Genomic DNA, 23,504 nt, shown 5'->3' on the forward strand with positions numbered 1-23,504 from the left:
AGAAACAAAACATCATATATAATCATAATCATGAACTTCCTCAGCTTAGTTTCTTTCCCCCAGGCTATACAATTGTGTGGGATGCAAGGCATCTTTGGGTTCAGGAACACAGGTTCCCTCAAAGGGAAGGAATGGGGATCTCAGGAGCATAAAACATTAGGTTAACACAAATATAGGCAAAATATGAACACATAGGAAAAAACATGGAGTGTTTAGGACAATTTATATACATGAGAGACATAGTTTTCCAAAGTACCTTTAACAAGCCAGGCTCCCCGGTAAGTCATGCCAAGGGTAATCTACCTTGACAAAATTGAAGGAAAAGCTGATAAGGAGAAGACCTGGCTCTGGCTCACAAATGGGACCCTGAAGAAGGAGACAGAAGGCCTGATCCTTGCAGCCCAGGAGCAAGCCATCAGAACAAATGCAATCAAGGCCAAGATCGAAAAATCAGCTGATGACCCAAAATGCAGACTGTGCAAGGAAACCGATGAAACCATTGATCCTATCCTTAGGTGCTGTAAGAAAATCGGACAGACTACAAACAGAGGCACAACTATGTGGCCCAAATGATTCATTGGAACTTATGCCTCAAGAACTTATGCCTCCTAGCAGTAAAGAACTGGTGGGATGACAAACCTGCAAAAGTATTGGAAAATGAGTGCGCAAAGATACTGTGGGACTTCCGAATCCAGACTGACAAAGTTCTGGAACACAACACACCAGACATCACAGTTGTGGAAAAGAACAAGGTTTGGATCATTGATGTTGCCATCCCAGGTGACAGTTGCATTGACGAAAAACAACAGGAAAAACTCAGTCACTTATCAGAACCTCAAGATTGAACTTCAAAGACTCTGGCAGAAACCAGTGCAGGTGGTCCCGGTGGTGATGGGCACACTGGGTGCTATGCCAAAAGATCTCAGCCGGCATTTGGAAACAATAGACATTGACAATATTACAATCTGCCAACTGCAAAAGGCCACCCTACTGGGATTTGCATGCATCATCCGAAAATACATCACACAGTTCTAGACGCTTGGGAAGTGTTCGACTTGTGATTTTGTGATACGAGAATGTGATACGATATGCTGGAGCATATCTGTCTTGTTTGCTGTGTCATACAATAAAATAATAATTACTATTACGTCCTGTTTCCTGCAGGTTCTTCACTTTGCTTGACATATTCTGCCAGGGCATGTTCTTCTTCTTTGACTGCTTGTTTTACTTGTAAGAGTCCTCTGTCCCCTGATCTTCTAGGCAGATACAGCAGGTCAACATCACTGCGAGGGTGCAGTGAATGATGAATGGTCATGAGTTTTCTTGTTTTTCTGTCCAAATTGTCCAGTTCCATCTGTGTCCAGTTTATGATGCCAGTTATTATTATTATTGTTATTATTATTAATAACTGCCAATCTAGCAGTTTGAAAACATCCCAATGTGAGTAAATCAATAGGTACCGCTATGGCGGGAAGGTAACGGCGCTCCATGCAGTCATGCCGGCCACATGACCTTGGAGGTGTCTACGGACAGCGCCGGTTCTTCAGCTTAGAAATGGAGATGAGCACCACACCCCAGAGTCAGACATGACTGGACTTAACGTCAGGGGAAACCTTTACCTACCTTTTATTAATAATAATATTAATATTTTGCTGAAGTAAAACTTTTTTGGTTACTTTTACTCTTGTTGTAAGGTTCTTTTTGGAGCAAAACAGGACACCGGACAACGCCGGGTACCCAAACTAGTAATATACTAAGCAAGGAGCGTAAATCCGACACTGCAAACGCAAAGTGAGAGAAAAGTTTCTACACACTCACTCCAAGGCGCCTTCCAGGAAGGATGGGGTGCGACTCTTTTCCTAGTGTAAACAGGTGGGGAAAAGAAATGCGGTGGCTGGGTTAACAAGCAGGACATGTCTTTTATTATTATTAAGAGTTTACTCGTGATGAAACCAGGTGGGAAAGAGCGAGCCCGACTTGCAGGCGCGCCTCCTGGGCCAAGCAACAGTTTGCCTCTCTCTCCCAAGGAAGGCGAGCGGAGGAGATTCCCTGCCGCCACACCAAGGGCTGAAGGAGAGAAAGGGGGGGGGGGGAGAGAGAGAGACATCCGGGCCCTTTGCACATTCCTCCCCCCGTTCTCCTTTCTCCTTTCCCCTCCCTGCCTCTCTCTGAGACCCTTCTGCTGCAGCCCCGCCGCCTCGCCTTCTCCATCCAGAGGCAGCGCAGCCCAGTCCCGCGTCTGCAGGTGCGCCAGGCTTTGTGTTGCGGGGCTGCTGCTTGGCGTCTTCTCCCTCCAGCCTCCCAAGGAAGGAAGGAAGGAAGAAGGAAGGGGCAGGAGGAGGCAGAGGCGCTCCGGGGCGCGACAGGCAGGCAGGCAGACCAGGAAGAGACACACGCCCTTCTGTCCATCTTCCCTTCAGCCAGGTTAGTTCTTTCTCTTCCTTCCTTTGGAGACCGGGCTTCCTAACATAGGAAGTGAAATACCTGGCAGACTTGCGACCGCAGCAGGGGCAGAAAGTGGCCAGGTTGGGAAGTGGGACCCAGCTCTTTTCCGAGTCCGAAGAGAAGCCCCAGAAGTCGGGCATGGGCAAGGGCAAGAGGAGACCAGGAGGGAGCTGGCATTGAATGGACTGCCCTGTCTGTCCATCGCTGGGCAAAAGAAAGCGAAGCGTCCAAAGGCGCAGGTGAGAAGGGAGAGCTTCTGGATGGGAATAGAGTAGGGCGAGGAAAGGAAACCCACCAGGCAAGTGGTTCTTCTTTCCTCACCACTTCCTCAAAGTGCCTTCGGATAATGTTTGACTTACTTTATAATTTTTTGAATGCAATAATATAATTAAGTCTAGAACTCAGTGGCCTTTTTTCAAAGGCTGCGGAAGTTAGAAAGCTTGCTACGTAGAGTGACAACTGGGCAAGGTTTGCCCAGAGGGTCTTGTCAGCAAAGGTAAAAACCTTAGGTTGCAGAGTATCAAAAGAAAAAATATAATAAAGCTGCAGCAGAAACAAAGCCCGAAGTAATGTGGTCAAATAAGAAGCTACAGTAGAGTCTCACTTATCCAAGCTAAACAGGCCAGCAGAAGCTTGGATAAGCGAATATCTTGGATAATAAGGAGGGGTTAAGGAAAGTCTATTAAACATCAAATTAGGTTATGATTTTACAAATTAAGCACCAAAACATCATGTTATACAACAAATTTGACAGAAAAGGTAATTCAATACGCAGTAATGTTATGTTGTAATTACTGTATTTACGAATTTAGCACCAAAACATCACAATATATTGAAAACATTGACTACAAAAATGCGTTGGATAATCCAGAGGCTTGGATAAGCGAGACTCTACTGTACATTGTAGCATAAAGTCATCTTACTTTATTGCTGTAACAGAAGCTTAATACAGGAACAAAAAATAACTCAGAGAGAGAATACAAGCAGAATGCAGAGAATATATAAATGAAAAACATAGCTCCACCTGTATCTGATTGATAAAGCTCAAAATACAAGCATACTACCAGTTAAAGGTACAAACCTACTGGCTAAACATGAACTATATAATTTTGCAAACATTATAATACTTTCAACAGGTCTGCTATCGCCTTCCTCTGAGGCTGAGAGTGTGTAATTCAACCAAGTCCACCCAGTAGATTTCTATAACCAAATAGGTATTCAAACTCTGTTCTCCAGAGTTTCTAGTCTAATTCTCTGACCATTGGGTTGCTGTGAGTTTTCTGGGCTGTATGGCCATGTTCCAGAAACCTACTCTCCTGATCTAGAGTAGCCATCCTCAGAGGTTGTGATGTCTGTATGGCAGTGTGTTGTCGAAGGCTTTCATGGCCGAGATCGCAGTGTTGTTGTATGTTTTCTTGGCTGTATGGCCATGTTCCAGAAGTATTCTCTCCTGGCGTTTTGCCCACATCTATGGCAGGCAACCTCTGAGGATGCCTGCCATAGATGTGGGTAAAACGTCAGGAGAGAATACTTCTGGAACATGGCCATACAGCCCAGAAAGCATACAACTCCTCTGTATGGCAGGTCTGATCCTCAGAGTTTGTATAGCAGGCATCCTGAGAGGTTGTGACATCCTCAGAGGTTGTAAGGACCTCATAACCTCTGAGGATGCTTGTCATAGACACTAGTGAAACGTCAGGAGAGAATGCTTCTGGAACATGGCCATACAGCCTGGAAAACTCACAGCAATCCAGTGACTCCGGCCATGAAAGCCTTCAACAACTCTCTGACCATTATACCACACTTGCCCTGGCTTACTTACCTCCTTACAAGCCAGTTTTTAACCCATTCCTGGGCACATTCTGGCAAGGATACGGTTAGTTCATGCCTTTCTCAAAAGAGGGGAGAGTGTGACTTGACCAAGGTCACCCAGTGAGTTTCCAAGTTCAAGCAGTGATTTAAATCCTAGTCTCCAGGGCCCTAGTCCGATGGTCAGACCTTGGTTTACTGGCCAGATTCAACATACTCCTAGGCATTTTCCTGTAAGAATTTAACTAGTTTCACACCTCTCTCAAAAGTGGAGGGAGCGTGACTTGCTCAAGGTCACCTAGTGCATTTTATGGAGGAATGGAAATTCAAACTCTGTTGTCCAGAAACCTAGTCCAGCGCTCAGACCATTATACCACACATGCCCTGGCTTGCTTATTATTGGTCAGAATTAAATACACCTTCATGCAAGGATACAGCTAGTTGCCTAAGATCGCCCAGTGGGTTTCCAAACCCAAGTGGAGATTTGAGCCTTTGTCAACCAGGGTCCCAGTCCCACACTTCTTTCTTGATTTCTTTTCATTTGCAAGAAAGCAAAATGCTGATTGGTGTTTGGAGACAGCCAATAGAAGCATTGCTCATTTTCTAGAGTTCTACATATTTCGGTCATCTGTTTTTCCAGCTCCAGACTTCCTTTCCTCCAACATTTGGAGGTGACTGTTTATATAGGATCTTGAAGAAGTCTGATGTCCATTTTTGCGCAGCCCGTAGTATGTTACAACAGTCCTGTGAGATAGGCCAGAGGAAGAATATATGCTTTGGTTTGCATTTTGAGGATGTTGTGTCCACATGTTATCATTTCAAGCACAACTTCCTTAGGACACTTAATGCTCAAAGCAAGGTTTTCCCAATCGGTTATGTCTTTCTGAAAACATGTTGGGTTATAACTTCCATCATCCCCAATGCAAAGGGTATAGAACTTTGAAAGAACACATGAAAAGCCAACTTTCCAAGCAGTACTTTGAAAAGACGTATGAGAAATCTAGCTTCAGTAAGTTAAGAATTGACATATGAAGTTTTTGCTTGCCAAGGAATTTCTCTCAGCTTGTTTTATAGAAACTTTTAAAGAGCAGTTGCCGGACTGTTCTCCAGCAATGCAAGGCAAATGGGATTACATATGATACTGAAAGCCTCTTTTAACTCTTCATTGTATACACTTTGTGCATGCTTATTCAAAAGTTAAGTCCCGTGGAATTCAGTAAATTTTACACCCAGGTAACTGAATATGGGATGACAACCTAAGTTTAGGATTCTCAGATTTCAGCGGACAGCAACAAATTAGAAGCTGTTCCTTTCCATTTACTCACCTCTGTAAAAATAACTACCATGCAAGGATGGGTAAATGTCAAATAATTCTGAAAACAGCTGGATTTTGGGGTGCTGTACTAAAACTCTGCAAGGTCTAGAAAGTAGGTCACACTGAACTCAGAGTGGGTCTGTAAGCATGGCTGTTTCTAATGCATTGCTTTTAAAGCCTGAAAAAGCGATATGTTCTTACTTGGGAGTAAACCACATGGAATGCAGCGAGACAGAGATACATGGCATGAGATTGCTTTTCTAATATTAATAAAAGCATTTGCTGTGAATTGCGGTGACTGTGGGTAGGGTAAAAGCTGGTGCACTCAAGAAAAACTGCTTTTGTAAAGTATTTCACTGCATTTTGCTTCAAAGGGCATGAATGTCAATGACAGGCATAACCCCAAATAATGTGTGATATTTTACTACCTAGTGATGGCTTCCTGGGATATGTGTGTGCAAATACTCTAAAGGCAGCAGATGCTGTCTGAACAGAGTCATCCCTGGTTAGTATTTAGATGGGAGGCCACCAATGAATATGAGATATGAGGGTTATCCAGAAAGTAGATTACGTTTTGGAATTAAAAATGAACAAATTATAGGAGAAAACATTTACCATATGCAGTTGAATGCCACACCCAAATACCACTTCTAACATAGTCGCCATTCAAATCTAGGCACTTATCATAGCGATGAATGAACTTGGCAACTCCTTCCCCACAAAACTCTGCCACTTGCATCCTCACCCCTTCCCGCAGCTGTGCATCGTTGCCAAAACGCTGCATCGAGGATGCAAGTGGCAGAGTTTTGAGGGGAAGGAGTTGCCAAGCTCATTCATCGCTATGATAATTGCCTAGATTTGAATGGCGACTATGTTGAGAAGTGGTATTTGGGTGTGGCATTCAACTGCATATGGTAAATGTTTTCTCCTATACTGTGTTTATTCCTATACTTTTTAAATTCCAAAATGTAATCTACTTTCTGGATAACCCTCGTACATTTTAGAGGAAGGAACTGGCGAAACCATCTCTGCATGTTCCTTGCCCAGGAAAACCCTATGATGTTCACTGTTGTAAGTCAACAGGCAACTTGGAGGCACATGAACACACAATGACTTTCTTCCTTGCTTGGGTTTCAGTTGTGAAACTACATAGTCCATATATGCCTAAGAATTAAGAGCCAGCAAAGTATAATGCTGTGGATGTTAGGGAAGGCCAGTAGATAATGTTGGGTAAGTAATGCTCGCTCAGACCCAGAGAAAAGCAACAGCAAACCTCCTCTGAAGGAATCTTGCCAAGAAAACATCATAATAGGGTCCCCTAAGTTGGGAACAACTTGAATGCAAACAATAATATAACTGTAAGAGCTCAAAGGGAAATCAACATAGAGGAATATCATGGGACACTTAGTTAAGTAAGTTAAGTAAATTATTGTATTACTCAGAGGCTGTATGTGAGTGAAAAGAATTGTAGGCTACTCTTACCCACAATATGTTGGATTTTTGTCCATAGTGAATGAATGAATTACATTTTAAAATATGATCTTCCCTCATCCTAAATGTACAGCTTCAATTATACAGACCAGGAATGTTATCCCATGTCCTGGTTTTGATGTTAATGGGCTGCCACATGTCCTCTGTAGTTGCTAATGGGGATTTTGGATAGAGACAATATCAAAACATATGTGAACAGGTATCACTATTCCAGAAGCCACAGCAATTAACTGGAACACGTGGTAAGTGATGGTCCCAGAGAATGCATATTCGGATGAAAGTTGTAGTTTGTTTCACATTTATTGGAGCAACTCAATCAGATGAGGATGTCAAAGGTCTCTCTCATGCCCATTGCTGTCACTTTAGCTATGAAGATGTCATCTTATGAAATCCTAGGATCTGTAGTTTAGTGAAGCTTTAGAGCAGTGTTTCCCAAACAATGGTCTTCCAGGTGTTTTGATTGAGACTTCAGCTCCCAGATTTCTTGATTGGTGCCCAAGACTCCTGAGACTTCTGGGAGTTGATGTTAAAAACAGCTGGATGAACAAAATAGGGAAACATTGCCTTGGAGCTTTCTGGCAGAAAATTGTGAGTACACAGAACTACAAATCCCAGGATTCCATAGGATGGAAGACTGGCAGTTAAATTGATATTACTATAGCTATGATGTGTGAAAGAAAATGAACGTTTCCTTCATTTTGCACAATTATATGTTGATCTCAGTTTAACCATCCCACAAAATCTTGGGATTTGTAGTTTAGTGATGCAAAAAAAAATTCCTGGAAGAGAATCCTAAGTATCTCATGAAACTACAGACACCAGAATTCCATGGATAGAGCCATGGTAGTAATAGTAGGAACAAAGTGTTTTTTTATGTGTGTCAGGATCGACTTGAAAAACTTCTGCTGTGAGAGAATTGGCCGCCTGCACGAACATTGCCCAGGGGATGCCTGGATGTTTGATGCTTTACCATCCTGTGGGAGGTTTTTCGCATGTGCCTGGATTGGGAGCTAGAGCTGACAGATGGAAGCTCACCCTGCTCCCCAGATTCGAACCACCAACCTTTCGGTCAGCAGTCCTGCCGACACAAGGGTTTAACGCATTGTGCCCCTGAGGGGTCTGGAACAAAGTGTTACAACTGTATAGAATGAAATAACTCAAAGATAAGATGAATGCGAGAGCATCATGATGTAAGTCTTCAGGTAGCCTGTTGGTTTCTGCGGACTGTATGAATTCCATGGGGGTTTGGCTAGTTCCTCTGAAATATAGGCTAAGCACTGAGTATATAGGCATATAGCCCTATCTAAAAGCATTCTAGAGAAGCTGTTCTTTGTGCAGAAAATGTATTTTCTGTGCAGAAATGTTTCTTGCACAGAACATGTTTTTTGTGCAAAAAAACCAAAAGCAAAATCAATGTCTTTTCTTCAAAGGTGTACAAGAAGAAATCTCAACTAATGAATAGCATTCAAAACCAGCATGTTTTCTACAGCTTCATAAGGAGCCCTCCTTCTGTACCTCTGAAGAGAATGTAGCCATCAGACATTGGACAAAAATTGCACATCGACACCCATAGACATTTGATGCCTTGATTCACATCTACTGTATTCCCATTTGGCATAAGGACTGTAAAACAAGAGAAGAGATTTAGAGAGAAGAAGCCCAATTTAGCATTCCAGCTGTTGTGTTTAACATGACGTAAATAAGTAGGTGTGCATGTCACCATATCCTGGTTTTCTTGAGCCAGTCGGTAGAGCAAGATGTTCAGGCTTCATGTTGTGTGTGAGCAAACTATATCCAAAGTTGCATTTTTGGACTTACCACTTCCAAATGGCAATGCTGAGTGAGGGATTCTGGGAATTGTATACATTCTGTCTATACAGTACACCTCTTGGATTGGTTAGGATATGTTTCTGAACTTCCTGCCGATATAGGGAAACTGTGGACAATAGCAAACCCTATTGAAATAAACAATTTCCAATGGAAGCAATTATAGAATCTCACTGGAGCTCCTAGAAAATTCTTAGACCTCTATTTCATGTTGGTGGCACTCTTTTTAGACATGCATCATTTTGTGACACAGTAATTCAGTTTTACTATCAAACCGGAGATTTATAAGAGATACAGACAAGTCAGACACAAACAAAAATAGTAATAATGAAATGTATGGGGATGCAACCTATCTCATGAAAATCTTTCATTTATATTTTTTTTAAATATGTGATTTATTGCTTATTTTACATAGATTTGGAGGTTACTTGCTTTATTCGTGTGACACACATACACACTGCAGTTCACACATTAATGTGTCATGACACACAGTTTGGAAAACCTTGTTCTGTAGCAGGCCTGGGCAAACATGGGCTCTCCAGGAGTTTTGGACTTCAATTCCCACAATTCCTAACAGCCAGTAGACTGTTAGGAATTGTAGGAATTGAAATATAAAACACATGGAAGGCCCGCATTTGCCCATGCCTGCCTGTAGTAAAACCTGGTGGAAACAATAATGGAATTGTTTTGTTGTCGAAGACTTTCATGGCCAGATTCACTGGGTTGCTGTGAGTTTTCCAGTTTGTATGGCCATGTTCCAGAAGCATTCTCTCCTGACATTTTGCTCACATCTATGGCAGGTATTCTCAGAGGTTGTGAGGTCTGTTGGAAACTAGGCAAATGGGGTTTATATATCTGTGGAATGTCCAGGGCCAGCTAATCACCTCCCAACAAAAGAAGCAGCCAAGCTTTGAAGCTGAAAGGCCATTCAATGCTAATCAAGGTGATAAATTGCAACATTCACACTTGCCTCAAGCAAACAGGGGTTCTTTCTCCCACCCTGGACATTCCACAGATATATGGCGGGCTGTGGTGCAGACTGGTTAGCAGCCAGCTGCAACAAATCACTCTGACCAAGAGGTCATGAGTTCGAGGCCAGCCCGTGCCTGCGTTTGTCTCTGTCTCTGTTCTATGTTATGGCATTGAATGTTTGCCTTATATGTTCAATGTGATCCGCCCTGAGTCCCCTTCGGGGTGAGAAGGGTGGAATATAAATACTGTAAATAAATAAATAAATAAATAAATAAAATAAACCCCACTTGCCTAGTTTCCGACAGACCTCACAACCTCCGAGGATGCCTATCATAGATGTGGGCGAAACGTCAGGAGAGAATGCTTCTGGAACATGGCCATAGATCCCAGAAAACTCACAACAACCCAATCATAGAATCACCTGGAGGACCTTAAAAATTCGGATGCAGGTAGATGTAAGCATGGGTTTCAGTCCTTATTGCATTTCTGTATATTCTCTCTCTCTCTTGCTCTCTGGGGTGTTTGAAAAACTAGCAAGTAGGACAAAGTAATTTCCCCCCCAAAAGAAGAGTGATGAGCTCAGGTGAAGTACTATTGCCGGAATGTTCCTTATCAGATTTCGAGCTCTCTTGTTCGGGCACATTGCAGGTCTCTTGAATTATAGAAAATGAGGATCGGAGGAGCCTATTAGGTCAGCTTCCTCCTCTCCCTCCGAGCGGAGAGAAGATTCTCCCCTGCGGTGCTGTTGAGTGCTTTCTCTCTCCTGGGCTGAGAGCCAACAGCTGCCAGTCAGAGGCCTTCAGATGATCTTTCTCTCCTGGCGGGTCCTGGCCCCCTCTCGCCCTCCCTTCCCTTCCCCTTCTTCTTCTTCTTCTTCTGCAAGGTATCAGCAGCACCACTATCTCAGCTTAATAGCTTTTTGCAGAAAGAGAGAGAAACAATAGTTGAATGAGAACTTTTCCCTCCTGTTAGGACAGCCTCCTAGGGCGCATTGTGGAAATTGCAACCTATAAAAATACATTGGCGGATCTCTCTCTTGTGGGTGAAAGGCGGGCCTTGGTCTCAGGAGGCTGCTGTTGGGGCAGCGGGGTGAGGCGGAATCGCTTCTCTTTGTTTCTCTTTCCCCTTCATTCCTTTGTGTTAGATTTTTCACTGTCTTTCTCAGAGCAGAGAAGGGCTGCAGGATCTCCCATAGATGTTAATGGGGAGAGGTTCAAGGAGGACTCACCTGCAGAGGTATTGAATTTTCACTTATTCTTGGCCCCAAAGAAATGCCTGTAATGTCCTGTGGTCATAGGTTCATAGGCGGAGTGGTGGCTGGGTTTGAAATATAACTAGAGAGAAAGCTATGGGCAAGAAAGGTAGTTTGTTGCTGTTGTTAATTATCATCAAGTCGATCTTGATACTGCCAAGATCTAAGTTATCAGCTGCCCTGCAGTGAATACAGGAGTGTCCCTTTTGCATGGCAAAATATTGTACCTTTTAAAATAAGAAACTATACCTGTTGTATAGTCTCTTATCAAGAAAGACTATACCTGTCTTGGTGTACCTGCATGCAAGATTACTTGGGCTGTCAGAGCAGGTTTACAGCTTTGCAAACTACTAAACATATCTATGTGTATATTTGAATAGCTTCTATTTAAGAGACCAGATATATGGGGCGGGTTTTAGTTTGATTTGGCCAGTTGTCCTACAGCTGGGTTGCTGTGAGTTTCCTGGGCTCTGTGGCCATGTTCCAGAAGCATTATCTCCTGATGTTTCGCCCACATCTATGGCAGGCATCCTCAGAGGTTGTGAGGTCTGTTGGAAACTGGGAAAGTGGGGTTCATATATCTGTGGAAGGTTTCTCCCAGGGTGGGAGGAATAACTCTTGTCCCAGGCAAGTGGGAATGTTGCAATTGGCCACCTTGATTAGCATTGAATAGCCTTGCAGTTTCAAAGCCTGGCTGCTTCCTGCCTGAAGGAATCCTTTGTTGGGAGGTGTTAACCGGCCTTGATTGATTCCTGTCTGGAATTCCTCTGTTTTCCAAGTGTTGTTCTTTATTAACCGGTCTGATTTAAGAGTTTTTTCTTTAAATACTGGTAGCCAGATTTTGTTCATTGTCATGGTTTCCTCCTTTGAGTTAAAATTGTCCACCTTCTTGTGGATTTCAATGACTTCTCTGTGTAGTCTGACATGGTAGTTGTTACAGTGGTTCAGCATTTCTGTGTTCTCAAATAATATACTGGACCACCCTAACTACCATATCAGACTACACAGAGAAGCCATTGAAAGCCACAAGCATGTGGGTGAAAAGTCAGGAGAGAATGCTTCTGGAACATGGCCATAGAGCCTGGAAAACTCACAGCAACCCAGTGATTCTGGCTGTGAAAGCCTTCGACAACACATTGTCCTACAACAATGGGAATGGGAATGACAGGACTGCAGGAATTCGTGGAAGCTATATTACCTTGCAAACCAGTAAACATATCCATCCGAACATTTGAATAGCTTTAATTTTAGAGTGCAGACATCTAGGGCAGGGTTTAATTTGAGTTCATTGGCTGTTGTTCAGTTGGTTGAGATGTATCTTGGGCTGTATCTACACTGCAGAATTATAGCAATTTGACCCTACATTAGCTGCCATGGCTCAATGGTATGGAGTCTTGGGATTTGTAGGTTTGTGAGATATTTATCTTTGCTGCAACAAAGTACAAATCCCATGATTCCATAGGATGGAATGAAGTGGCGTCAAATTGCTGTGATTCTGCAATACAGATGGAAGGTGGGCATTTTTTTTTCTTATTGTATCAGCCAGGAAAGAGAGAGAGACTATGTTTAATTAGCAGAACAGGTCACAGGTAGGTAAGTCAGCTGATTGTTTTGGAAGAAGATAACTTTATGTGTGAAGGGGTTCTAAACTGCATGAGGAAAGGTAGCTCTGAGTCAAATGTGTTACCACCTTTAAAATCACAATGCTGCGAGGTGGTGGTAGTCTAAAATACCAATGTTTGCATGGTGTAACCCCCATATTTTAAAGCCTGATGTAGCATTTAAGCTCTTTTGTGATATTACAGATAGGCATTTGAAGAGTGAAGATACGAGTTTGCTCTGAAAGTAAATGACCCAGAAATGCAGCTAGGGAGTTTATAAAACATTAGGGTTTGGATGGCACATCCGCTACCAGTATTTAGAACTTCCAAAAATTGTAGTTGCAAGAAGTTCCACAGGGGCAACCATATTATCTGAAAAATGTTCATCTTTTTGGACTATTGCATTTTGTTACTAGTTGTGTTGAACTTGATACTCTAAACATAGACTACCACCCACTTTGCTGTTCAGGTTTACTCTTTCCTACCCATAGCATTATGGAGCCCCTGGTGGCACAGCAGATTAATCACTGAGCTGCTGAACTTGCTGGCTGAAAGGTTGGCGGTTCAAATCCGGGGAGCAGGATGAGTTCCCACTGTTAGCCCCAGCTTCTGCCAACTTAGCAGTTTGAAAACATGAGAATGTGACTAGATCAATAGGTACTGCTTCGTTGGGAAGGTAACGACACTCCATGCAGTCATGCTGGCCTTATGACCTTGGAGGTGTCTACGGACAACGCCGGCTCTTCGGCTCAGAAATGGAGATGAGCACCACACCCCAGAGTCAGTCATGATTGGACTTAACGTCAGGGGAAACTTTTATCTTTACCTATGTTACAGTAGATCAGCATTAGGAATAGAATCTCTCATTTGCATTTTTCAAAACATGGGCAAGGAAAAGAAATATATAAACCAAACCAGAGTTTATATCTAACAATGGCTAATGATTGTGATAGGTGATTTGTATCTCCTAATAGGACTGAAGTATTTGGGTCTTGGGCATTCTGGAGAAGAGTGTTCAGCCTGTGGCCCCTTCTACACTACCATATAATCCAGGTTATCAAAGCAGAAAATTCACGTTATCTGCATTGAAGTGGATTATAGGAATCTACATTGCCATATAATCCAGTTCAAAGAAGATAATCTGGATTTTATATGGCAGTGTAGAAGAGGCTGGTATTAGTGTTATTTAAGAAGGAGAGTACATTAGAAATTCCCTTTCAGGTGACACTTTAGGTTATTGGCTCTGTTCTGAGTTCAAATTGTTGTATTATATAAAAAAAGGTAAAGGTTTCCCCTGACATTAAGTCCAGTCATGTCTGACCCTGGGGGTTGGTGCTCATCTCCATTTCTAAGCAAAAGAGCCGGCGTTGTCGGTAGACAACTCCAAGGTCATGTGGCCTCCATGACTGCATGGAGCGCCATTACCTTCCCGCCGGAGCGGTACCTATTGATCTACTCACATTGGCATGTTTTCGAACTACTAGGTTGGCAGAAGCTGGAGCTAACAGCGGCCGCTCACGTCGCTCCCGGGGTTTGAACCTGGGACCTTTCGGTCTCCAGCTCGTTTATATACTAGTGCCTAAAACAACTGTGTATTGTACTGTGTGTTTATTTCATGTGTTGTTTTAGGCACCTTGTGCCATCTGTAAACCGCCCCGAATCCCTTTGGGGAGATGGAAGCAGGGTACAAAAATAACGTTGTTGTTGTTGTTGTTGTTGTTATTCAATAGTTGCTGTTCATAGTTTGCTAGCTTGATGTGTTTTCAGAGGGCATCAATTTTTGCCTGTTGTTTTGTGTCCCCTTTCTCTTGAACCAAGAAGATGTTGATGCTTGGTGCAACAATGTCTGAACAGTGGAACTCCTACATTTGCAGTAATGGTGCATTATTGAGACAGTCATTCTTCACCTAGCAGTGATATTCAAAAGCAAAATCTCAGTGCTAAGAACTCAGAAATCTTACCGGGGAAAATGAGGGGCAAATACAATCCTGAACTACCTTTTCCCATATTGACCATTTCATTATGTGCAGGGGGAATGGGGAGGTAGAACTTTAAATATCCACTCTGCCGCCCTTTTTGGCCGGGTGGCTTTGGTCACAAGCTTCGATGGAGAGGAGGGAGTGCACAGGAAATATTAGAATAGAAAAGGAAATACTTGGGCTTTGCAACAGATGACACTTGGCATGTGGAGAGAGGGAGGGAGGATGTGGAAAGTAGGGGGCGAGGAAAGGGAAAGGGAGGCCAAGCAGGTGTGCCCAATGGCCAGGGTGGGTCTCCGGGTGTATTTTCAGCTCAGCCTGGCGAGTAGTTCTAATTTTACATAATTCTGACGCAAACAGAGGTGGAGCAGCATTTCCTTGCGGGACAATTCTCCACGTCTATCTTGCGCTTTCAAAGAAGGACCAGGTTTCCTGTGAGATACAGCTTAAATTCATAAAAAGTAGTTGTAGGGGCAAAAATGTAAAATCCATGCAACAAACCCTTTGTTATGCCAACAGATGCAAAATTCCTTTGTATGAGGATCATCATGGCTTGAGTAATGGTTAGGAGTGCATCTACACTGCAGAATTCCAGCAGCTTGTCACAAGTTTAGTTGCTATAATTCAATGCTATGCAATCATGGGAATTATAGTTTGGTCAAACACCAGAAGTCCTTGGTAGAGAAGGCAAAAGAGGGTTGTTGTATGTCTTTCGGGCTGTGTGGCCATGTTCCAGAAGTATTCTCTCCTGACGTTTTCCCCACATCTATGGCAGGCATCCTCAGAGGCTGTGTGGCATGGATAAACTAGGCAAGGAAAGGAAATATATATATATATCTGTGGAGAGTCCAGGGTGTGGCAAGAGTCCTTTGTCACTGGGAAGCCAGCATTAATGTTTCAGTTAATCACCCTAATTAGCATTGGAAAGGTTTTGTCTCTTGCCTGGGGGGCATCCTTTGTTCAGTCATTTGCCGTCCTTGGGGTTCCTCTGCCCTCAGAGTGTTGGTTCCCATCTACTGTTTTGATTTTAGAGTTTTTTAATACTGGTATTTATTTATTTATTTATTTATTTATTTATTTATTTACAGCATTTATATTCCACCCTTCTCACCCCGAAGGGGACTCAGGGCGGATCACATTACACATATAGGCAAACATTCAATGCCTTTTAACATAGAACAAAGACAAACAAACATAGGCTCCAAGCGGGGCTCGAACTCATGACCTCCTGGTCAGAGTGATTCATTGCAGTTAATTGCACTGGCTTGCTTTCCCGCCTGCGCCACAGCCCGGGCCCGATTTTGTTCAGTTTCATGGTTTCCTCCTTTCTGCTGAAGTTGTCCACATGCTTGTGGATTTCAATGGCTTCTCTGTGTACATGATGACAACTTCAACAGAAAGGAGGAAACCATGAGACTTGTATGATTCTATGACATTGAGACATGGCAATTCAAATGGTGTCAAACTACATTAATTCTCCACTATGGATGCACCTTTCTACACTGCCATATAAAATCCAGATTATCTGCTTTGAACTAGATTATATGGCAGTGTAGATTCATATAATCTAATTCAAAGGAGATAATGTGGATTATCTGCTTTGATAATTTGGGTTATATGGAAGTGTTGAGGGGGGCTTAGAAACTGAAAGACCATTGTTTGAGTGCTATGGAAACTCACTGAGTGACCCTTGGGCAAAACACACTCTCTCAGCCTCAGATGAAGGCTTTGAACAAATTCTGCCAAGAAAACTCCATGCTAGAGTCACCTTGAAGTCGCCATCAGTCAGGAATGGCTTTATGGCACTCAACAACAGAAGTGTTCTGTATGGGGATGGAAATAATATTGGAAAATATGTATAAAATAGTTGAAAAATAGGTTTCCCAAGTCTCATAAATTCTAGTTGATGTAGAAACCTAACAGTTCAGGCACTATTTGGCATAGAAAATGGACAAAAATAACATTAATGTGCAGAAAACCCATGGAACACACAATTGTAAACATGATCCAGTCAAGGCAATGTATATCTTCCAAGTTGTAGGAGATTTGGAGCCTAACTCACTCTTTTTGGACATCAGTAGGATGTGAAGTTGTTTATGATGAGACTGAATGATCTCTCGTTTTGAATAAGCCAAGCTAGCTTTCCTCAAACGGGTATCTTCCAGATGTGTTGAACTATGAAGCCCACCTTCTTCAATCTATATGGCCACTGGTTGGAGACTGTGGAAATTATGGAAAAACATCTTATGTGTTTGTGCGGGACATGTCCCTCTTCTTATCAGCTGGGCATTGATCGTAATAAAGTGGACTTGAATTTGAGTCTCCTTTGTGAAGAGAAAAAGCAGGGTATAGGTAATATTAAAACACATATAGAAGAGTGTTTTAAAGAAATGTCAGGGGAATCTTCTAGGTCCTCCAGGTGATTCTATGATAGGCTTCCATTGGACATTACCATAAATTTGCTCTGGAGGACCTAGAAGAATCCCAGAGAAGATTCCTAGATAATGTTTGAGATCTTTCAGGATGAATCTTTGGTAACTTCTAGCTGAATTCATTCATTTCAATAGGGTTTCCAATTATCCACAGTTTCCTGTTTCTACTTTAAGTTCAGGAACATATTCCCTGAAGATTCTGGGATTGCACAGTATAGCTTTCAGAAACTGACTCTTTTTGGTATAGACTTTTATTTTATTCTTTTATCCCATTGCAATATATTTAAATCTCATGTTAGGGTTTATGTGGCTGTTTTCCTTGCAGATTTCTTAATTAGCTTTCTCTTGTGTTGATTTTATTTCCATCCCCGATGATAAGTCTTCATTGATAGTGGGTCTTAACTAACCTTATCTTTTATTGATTATTTCCTTCACTGATAGTGGGTCTTTGTTTTCCCCTTTTGCTGTTAGTCACTTCAAGCCAGCTTTTGTGTAGGGAAACAATGCAGAAATGTAAGAGAGAAATGAAAGATGAAGTAGGAATATATTTAATGATCACAGAATGAACATTTCCAGCAGAGTCAAAGGTCCAGAACCAGATTCATAGCACGATTTTAAAAGCACAGGATACAGCTAGTGGGATAAAGACTTCGATTTTAAGATCAGAACTCTTTAAAAACTAGGTGACTGAGTAAGACTTTTATTTGCACTAAAATACTGGTGGAATATTCAAAACGTGTTGTAGTTAGTTTTTGGATTAGATCTACAGCCAATATGCTAATCAAGGGGCAGGTGGGTCAATGTAGTCCGAAGACTAGCTTTTCTGAGCATTGATTAATTTGAGAGAAAGAAAATACACCAAAATTAGGCCATACATGAGGAAAGTTCAGGTTTACAAGCTGTATCTGAACTAGGGGTATTTGTCCTGATTTTGTTTCTGAACAATTTACTTTTAGATCAGTGAAGAGTGGGCAAAGTGTGCACTTTAGGGGGTTGCTGTGTTTCTACCAGTTTTGGAGCCCTCTTTCCCCCAAGGAATAAAAAAACAGTTTTGTAAAGTTTTTCAAATATTTATTTATGTATTTATTTATTTATAATATTTATATTCCGCCCTTCTCACCACAAAGGGGACTCATGGCGGATCACAATGTACATATACATGGCAAACATTCAATGCCATTAGACATACGACACACACAGACAAAGACACAGAGGCTATTTAACATTTTCCACCTTCTGGCTTCATGAGGATACGCTTGATTCCGGCCACAGGGGAAACTGCTGCTTCATCATTCATTGTGACACTGAGTCCATGATGGAGTACTTCCTCATCTTCCGCATGCACGCTGCTGGACACATTTATGGTGACGTAAATTGGTATATTAGCCTCCCCGCATAAGTGGTCCCTAAATTTTCCTACTTGACAGATGCAACTGTCTTGTGGGTTGCTTAGGTAAACAACGAGCTAAGCAGTTTAATGGTTGGGACTCAATCCGACCCGGACTTCAACTCATGACCTCTCAGTGATTTATTGTAGCTGGCTGCTAACCAGCTGCGCCACAGCCCAGCCCAGCCCAATTTTGCCCCCAAATGCTCACTAGGTGGGCATGGGCTTTGTCTCCATCACATTTTGCACTCTTTTTGACCAATTTAGGGCCTGTCCAGACAGTACCTTTATCCCAGGAGCTTCCGCAGCAAAATGGAGGGTGTCCAGACGCTGTTCCCTCAAAATGTGGGAGGAAGCACTATAAGGCAAAAAACATGAGATTTTCAGGTGCAGGAATATCCCGGTACTGAGCCAAAAATCCGCATCTTCAAATGTCTGTATGTCCCTGCAATTGGAAAACACGGGATTTTTTAAATCTGGGTTTGTTCCCGGGTTTTAGATGTTTGTTCCTGATTGGTCAGTTTCTAAAAAGAAGGTGACAGTTGAGTAGAAGGCAAAAACTTTGTTCTGGCAAGAGGAACTTCATCCTTCAGCTGTTTAATGAAGTTTGTGGCAGAAAAACAAAGTTTCTGGGGTGGAACAAATACTTTCACAGTAAGTAGTACACAATGAAACAGGAACAGACATTTTTAACCCAGGAACATCACCCTGTTGTTCCATGCCACAGGTACACAACCAAATCTGTCTGGACAGATGGCCAGGCAGGCAGGCTCTACAAAGTGTCAATAATGACAAAGTTCTGTTCCTGGCTTGAAAGTGTGCGTTCCTGTTCGATTGTGTAGTGCTGAGTTGGATGGAAGTGGTCCTACCACATTAACTTTGTTTGTGCGGCAGAAGCTTCATTAAACATGTTGAAGGCAAAGTTTCTGGCCAGTGCAAAGAATACTATATATCCACCTTTTGAATTCATTTTTAAGCCATCAAAGTTTCCGGTGGACATCCTGTGGCGGCCATCTTTGGAGCCTCTAAATACCACAACAAAGCACCAAGTGTGAATGACAGAAGCAGAAATCTTGGGAACAGCTGGTCTGTATGTCTATCTCTTTTGCCCCTCACTAAAACCTGCAATTTGGTGGTGTCTGGAAGCGCCCTTAGATGCAGGAAATGCCTTTCTCGGATCCAAAATATGGTGAAAATGCCACCATAACCTCCTAAAGCATTTACGTGTAATATTTAAAATGTCTCTTTCTCTCTTTTGGCATGAGCAGATGTCTGTGGTCTCATTGGGGGCTATTGCATCTCTCTAGCATTCCAGAGTTGCACAGTGGATATTGGATGGTTTGAACGCAAGACTTATTGCACTCCATTGCCCTTCTCCAGTGCTACAGTAAGGTACAGTTTGGTTTGAAGCCTTCTGCTGAGCCTGGTCCATATAGCCCAATATTGGCAACTACCTGGCAGCAACTCTAAAGCATTTCGAGCAGAATTCTTTCTTGGCTATGGACATGCTGGGGATTTAAATAGGGTTACTGTAAGTCAGATTCAACTTGGAGCAAATGCCCACAAGCTTGGACCTCTAACCCAAGATGTGCCATTTCCAAGGGAACAGCCTGGATTCATGTCTGTGCTCAATCTTGAAATCTACTTGTAGCTGGGCCAATCCCTACAATGGTCTCAGTTTAACTGACCTCACAGGACTATTGTATTCTTTGTCCATTTAGTCCAATATAGTGTATTCTCTAGTGTAGCCCAGCTTATCTCCGGAATCCCAGGCAGACATTTTTTACAATGCCCAATGTTACCTGATCCTTGCTAGGTATGACCTTCTACTTCAGTTATCAGAATGAAAAGTGGGGTGTAGCTTATAACCTTTAACCAAAAACACGTGCAGAAATCTCCTTTTACATAACCATTAAAGGTACAGGAGCCCTGCCTTTTAATCACCAAGCAAAACAATCTCCCGCTCACCTTTGGCAACAGCTCCAGAGGGATTTGAAATGGCAGCACAAGGTCTACAGGGTAGGAGAAAATTGCCCAAGTGCTGCCAAGGATATTCCTTGTGGCAGGAATAAAAATAATGGATGAACACACACACACATGCACAGACAGCCACCGCCACATTAGCTTCGGAGGAATGTCGAATTCACACATCTCCAGCAGTTTTAAAAAAAAATGCACAGGAGCCCTATGCAAGAGTCAAGACAGTGATAATGACTGTTTTCTCTCCTCGCTTCTGCTTTCTGCGAGTGGATGGGCAGCTGCACAGAGAACATTAGCATTCGCGGTCAAGAGATAAACCACCAGGTGGCCTTGGAAGGGGTTTTGCCATATGCCTCGCATGCAGGGCTCTCTCTCCGAACCAGTTGCCTTGAGGCAGAAGTGGGCACATGTGCATAATGTACCCAAGAACCAGAGAGAGAGAGAGGGCTAGATGGAGGGAGGGAGAGAGAAGGAAATAGATAGCCAACCTTCCTCTCACAAGCTTGCTTCCGTGGCGGCTATAATTTTATTAATATTCCCTCCCTTCCTCAGTCTCAAGAACTGGCACAAGAGCAAGGGGGAAATCTGCTTTGGATTTCCATGCTGAATGCCTCTTGCCTTGCCCTGGGGCACGAGATAAAAGCAACACCAGGCATGAATGGGGTGGGATGGGGGGCATTTTCTGAATGCAGGCCAGTGGCAGGAGGAGAAGAGCACCACTAGCTCTCTTGCTTCTTATTAGCAAAGAATCCCCCAGGAGGGCTTGGTCTTTTCGGGGAGGGAGGAAGAATGCCACTTCTGCACTCTCTCGACTGCCAGCGGATTGCAGCCAATGTCATTTCAGCCTTCTAATAATATTGCTGGCCATGAACGGCGGGTGGATACATTTCTTTTCACACATATTCCACAGTCTCACACCCACCAAGCCCATAATAAAATAAAAAAGGAATAAAGAAAAAAAAAGGAGGCTGTGGTTAGAAAGCAGAGGGCAAATTTGTCGGCCTTTGGAGGATACTTTGCTCCAGTGAACCAAGAACTATCCTGATTTGGGGATGCTACATCTAAGTACATGAAAAACACACGAATATTGGAGTATCAATCCAGTTCTGCAAACAAAGAGGGTGACCTTGTTAAGGGCTAACATGTCTTATGCATGTGCAAGTTACTCCAAAGAAGAGGCTGGACATTGCTGTTAACTTTCAATTCAGGTTGTAGAAGGGGAGTTATACAGGTATCATCACTGCACATGGATGTACACGACTCATGGAGTCATATATGCAGTTGGTTGCCCATTTGGCATCTTATTGCTATTTCATTATATTGACATTTAACACAAGGGTCGTATCATATAAGTAAAGGTTTCCCCTGACGTTAAGTTCAGTTGTGACCGACTGAGGGTTGGTGCTCATCTCCATTTCTAAGCTTATCCACTATTGCAACCTCATTGTTTTTAATTTGATGTTTTAATTCTGTGTTGTGTTTTTTCGCCTATTGTGTATATTTTATTATTGGTTTTTGTTGTTGTCCTTTGATGTTTCATATTTTATCATTGCTTGTATTTTGATTTTGCTGTAAGCCGCCCCGAGTCCCCTTCGGGGGAGATGGAGGCGGGATATAAATAAGCTTATTATTATAAACTTATTATTATTATTAATCCAAAGAGCCGGCGTTGTCCATAGACATCTCCAGGTCATGTGGCTGACATGACTGCATGGAGCAGCATTACCTTCCCGCCGGAGTGGTACCTATTGATCTACTCACATTAGCATGTTTTTGAACTGCTAGTTGTTGTTGTATCATATAGTCAGGGCATATCTCCACATTTCATGACTGTTTTTCTTCACAATCCAAATCAAGGATCTTAATCTGTACATTTTTTTTTATTGCAAAGTACCTATGTCTTGATTTATAACAACGACTGTATCTTCTCCTCATATGCCTTCTTGGAGAAGTTTCAAGTGTAGCAGCTTTTCATGAAATTATTTTTGAGCTCAAATACCCCTTTGGTGCCTTGGGAATATTGAAACCTGTTCCCTTCACTGTTTGGTGTTCCACATTGTGATGGGCTGAGTGCCTTATATAGGTTGAGTGTCCTTTAGCTGTAATTCTAAAATACTCTAAATTCTAGATGGTTCACATGAGAGACCATCTCTCTTACGGTCCCCAGCATTTTGGATAAGGGATTTTCAACCTGCATACCTAGCTGTTACAATTCAGGGTGATGGTATTGACAGTTAGTTAGCATTATCTGTGGTCAGTTTGCTGCTGTATCCGATTGCAGGCTGCCAGAGTGAAAACTAGAGCGAGCTTCTGTAATGGTTGTGTTGAAGAGGCAATTTCATCAGGATTTCTGGTTGCATTACAAGCAACACTTGCTGAAATTCTCCATTCCCTCTGTACATATTACGTGCTTTCAAGCTGCCTGTTGACTTATGGTGACCCCTATTAATTTCATAGGTTTTTCTTAAGCAAGGGATACTCAAAGGTGATTTTGCCAGATCCTTCCTTTGAAATATAGTCTACAGCACCTGATATTTATTGGAGGTCTCCCATTTAAGAACAAACCAGGGCTGATCTTGCTTGCTTTCCAAGTCAGACAGGATCTGGTGAGTTGTTGTTGTTGTGTGCCTTGAAGTCATTTCAGAATTATGATGACCCTAGGACAAAAACCATCATAACATTTTCTGCAGCTGAGATGGTGTGCCTTGACCAGGACCATCCAGTGGGGCTGACAGTGGGATCAAATCCTGGGGTGCATCTACACTGTAGAATTAATGTCATTCTACACCACTTGAACTGGTATGGCTCAATGCTATGCAATACTGAGATTTGTACTGTGGTGAGACACCAGCACTTCTTGGCAGAGTAGGCTCAATAGTGTGTCAAACTACAGCTCTCAGGATTGCATAGCATTGAGCCATGACAGTTCAAGTAGTCTGAAATTGTATTAATTCTTCAGTCTAGATGCACCCCTGATCTCCAGAGGTGTTCTCAAACCATTACACCATGCTGGA

At 42.6% G+C, this 23,504-nt stretch overlaps 1 protein-coding gene across 2 annotated transcripts in view; it reads left to right on the forward strand.

The window, feature by feature from the left end:
* The first annotated feature begins 2,068 nt into the window (after window positions 1–2,068).
* zbtb7c (zinc finger and BTB domain containing 7C) overlaps window positions 2,069–23,504 on the forward strand; it is a 279,530-nt gene continuing 258,094 nt past the window's right edge. The window contains exon 1 of one of the 2 annotated variants that reach the window (XM_062972568.1): window positions 2,069–2,424. The gene's annotated coding sequence lies outside the window, so the exon portion shown is untranslated. Of the gene's footprint in view, window positions 2,425–2,454; window positions 2,685–23,504 lie in introns of those variants that run through there. The other variant, XM_062972569.1, reaches the window with a different exon arrangement.

Source organism: Anolis carolinensis, chromosome 2 (assembly GCF_035594765.1).
Source record: "Anolis carolinensis isolate JA03-04 chromosome 2, rAnoCar3.1.pri, whole genome shotgun sequence".
Lineage (NCBI taxonomy): Eukaryota > Metazoa > Chordata > Lepidosauria > Squamata > Dactyloidae > Anolis > Anolis carolinensis.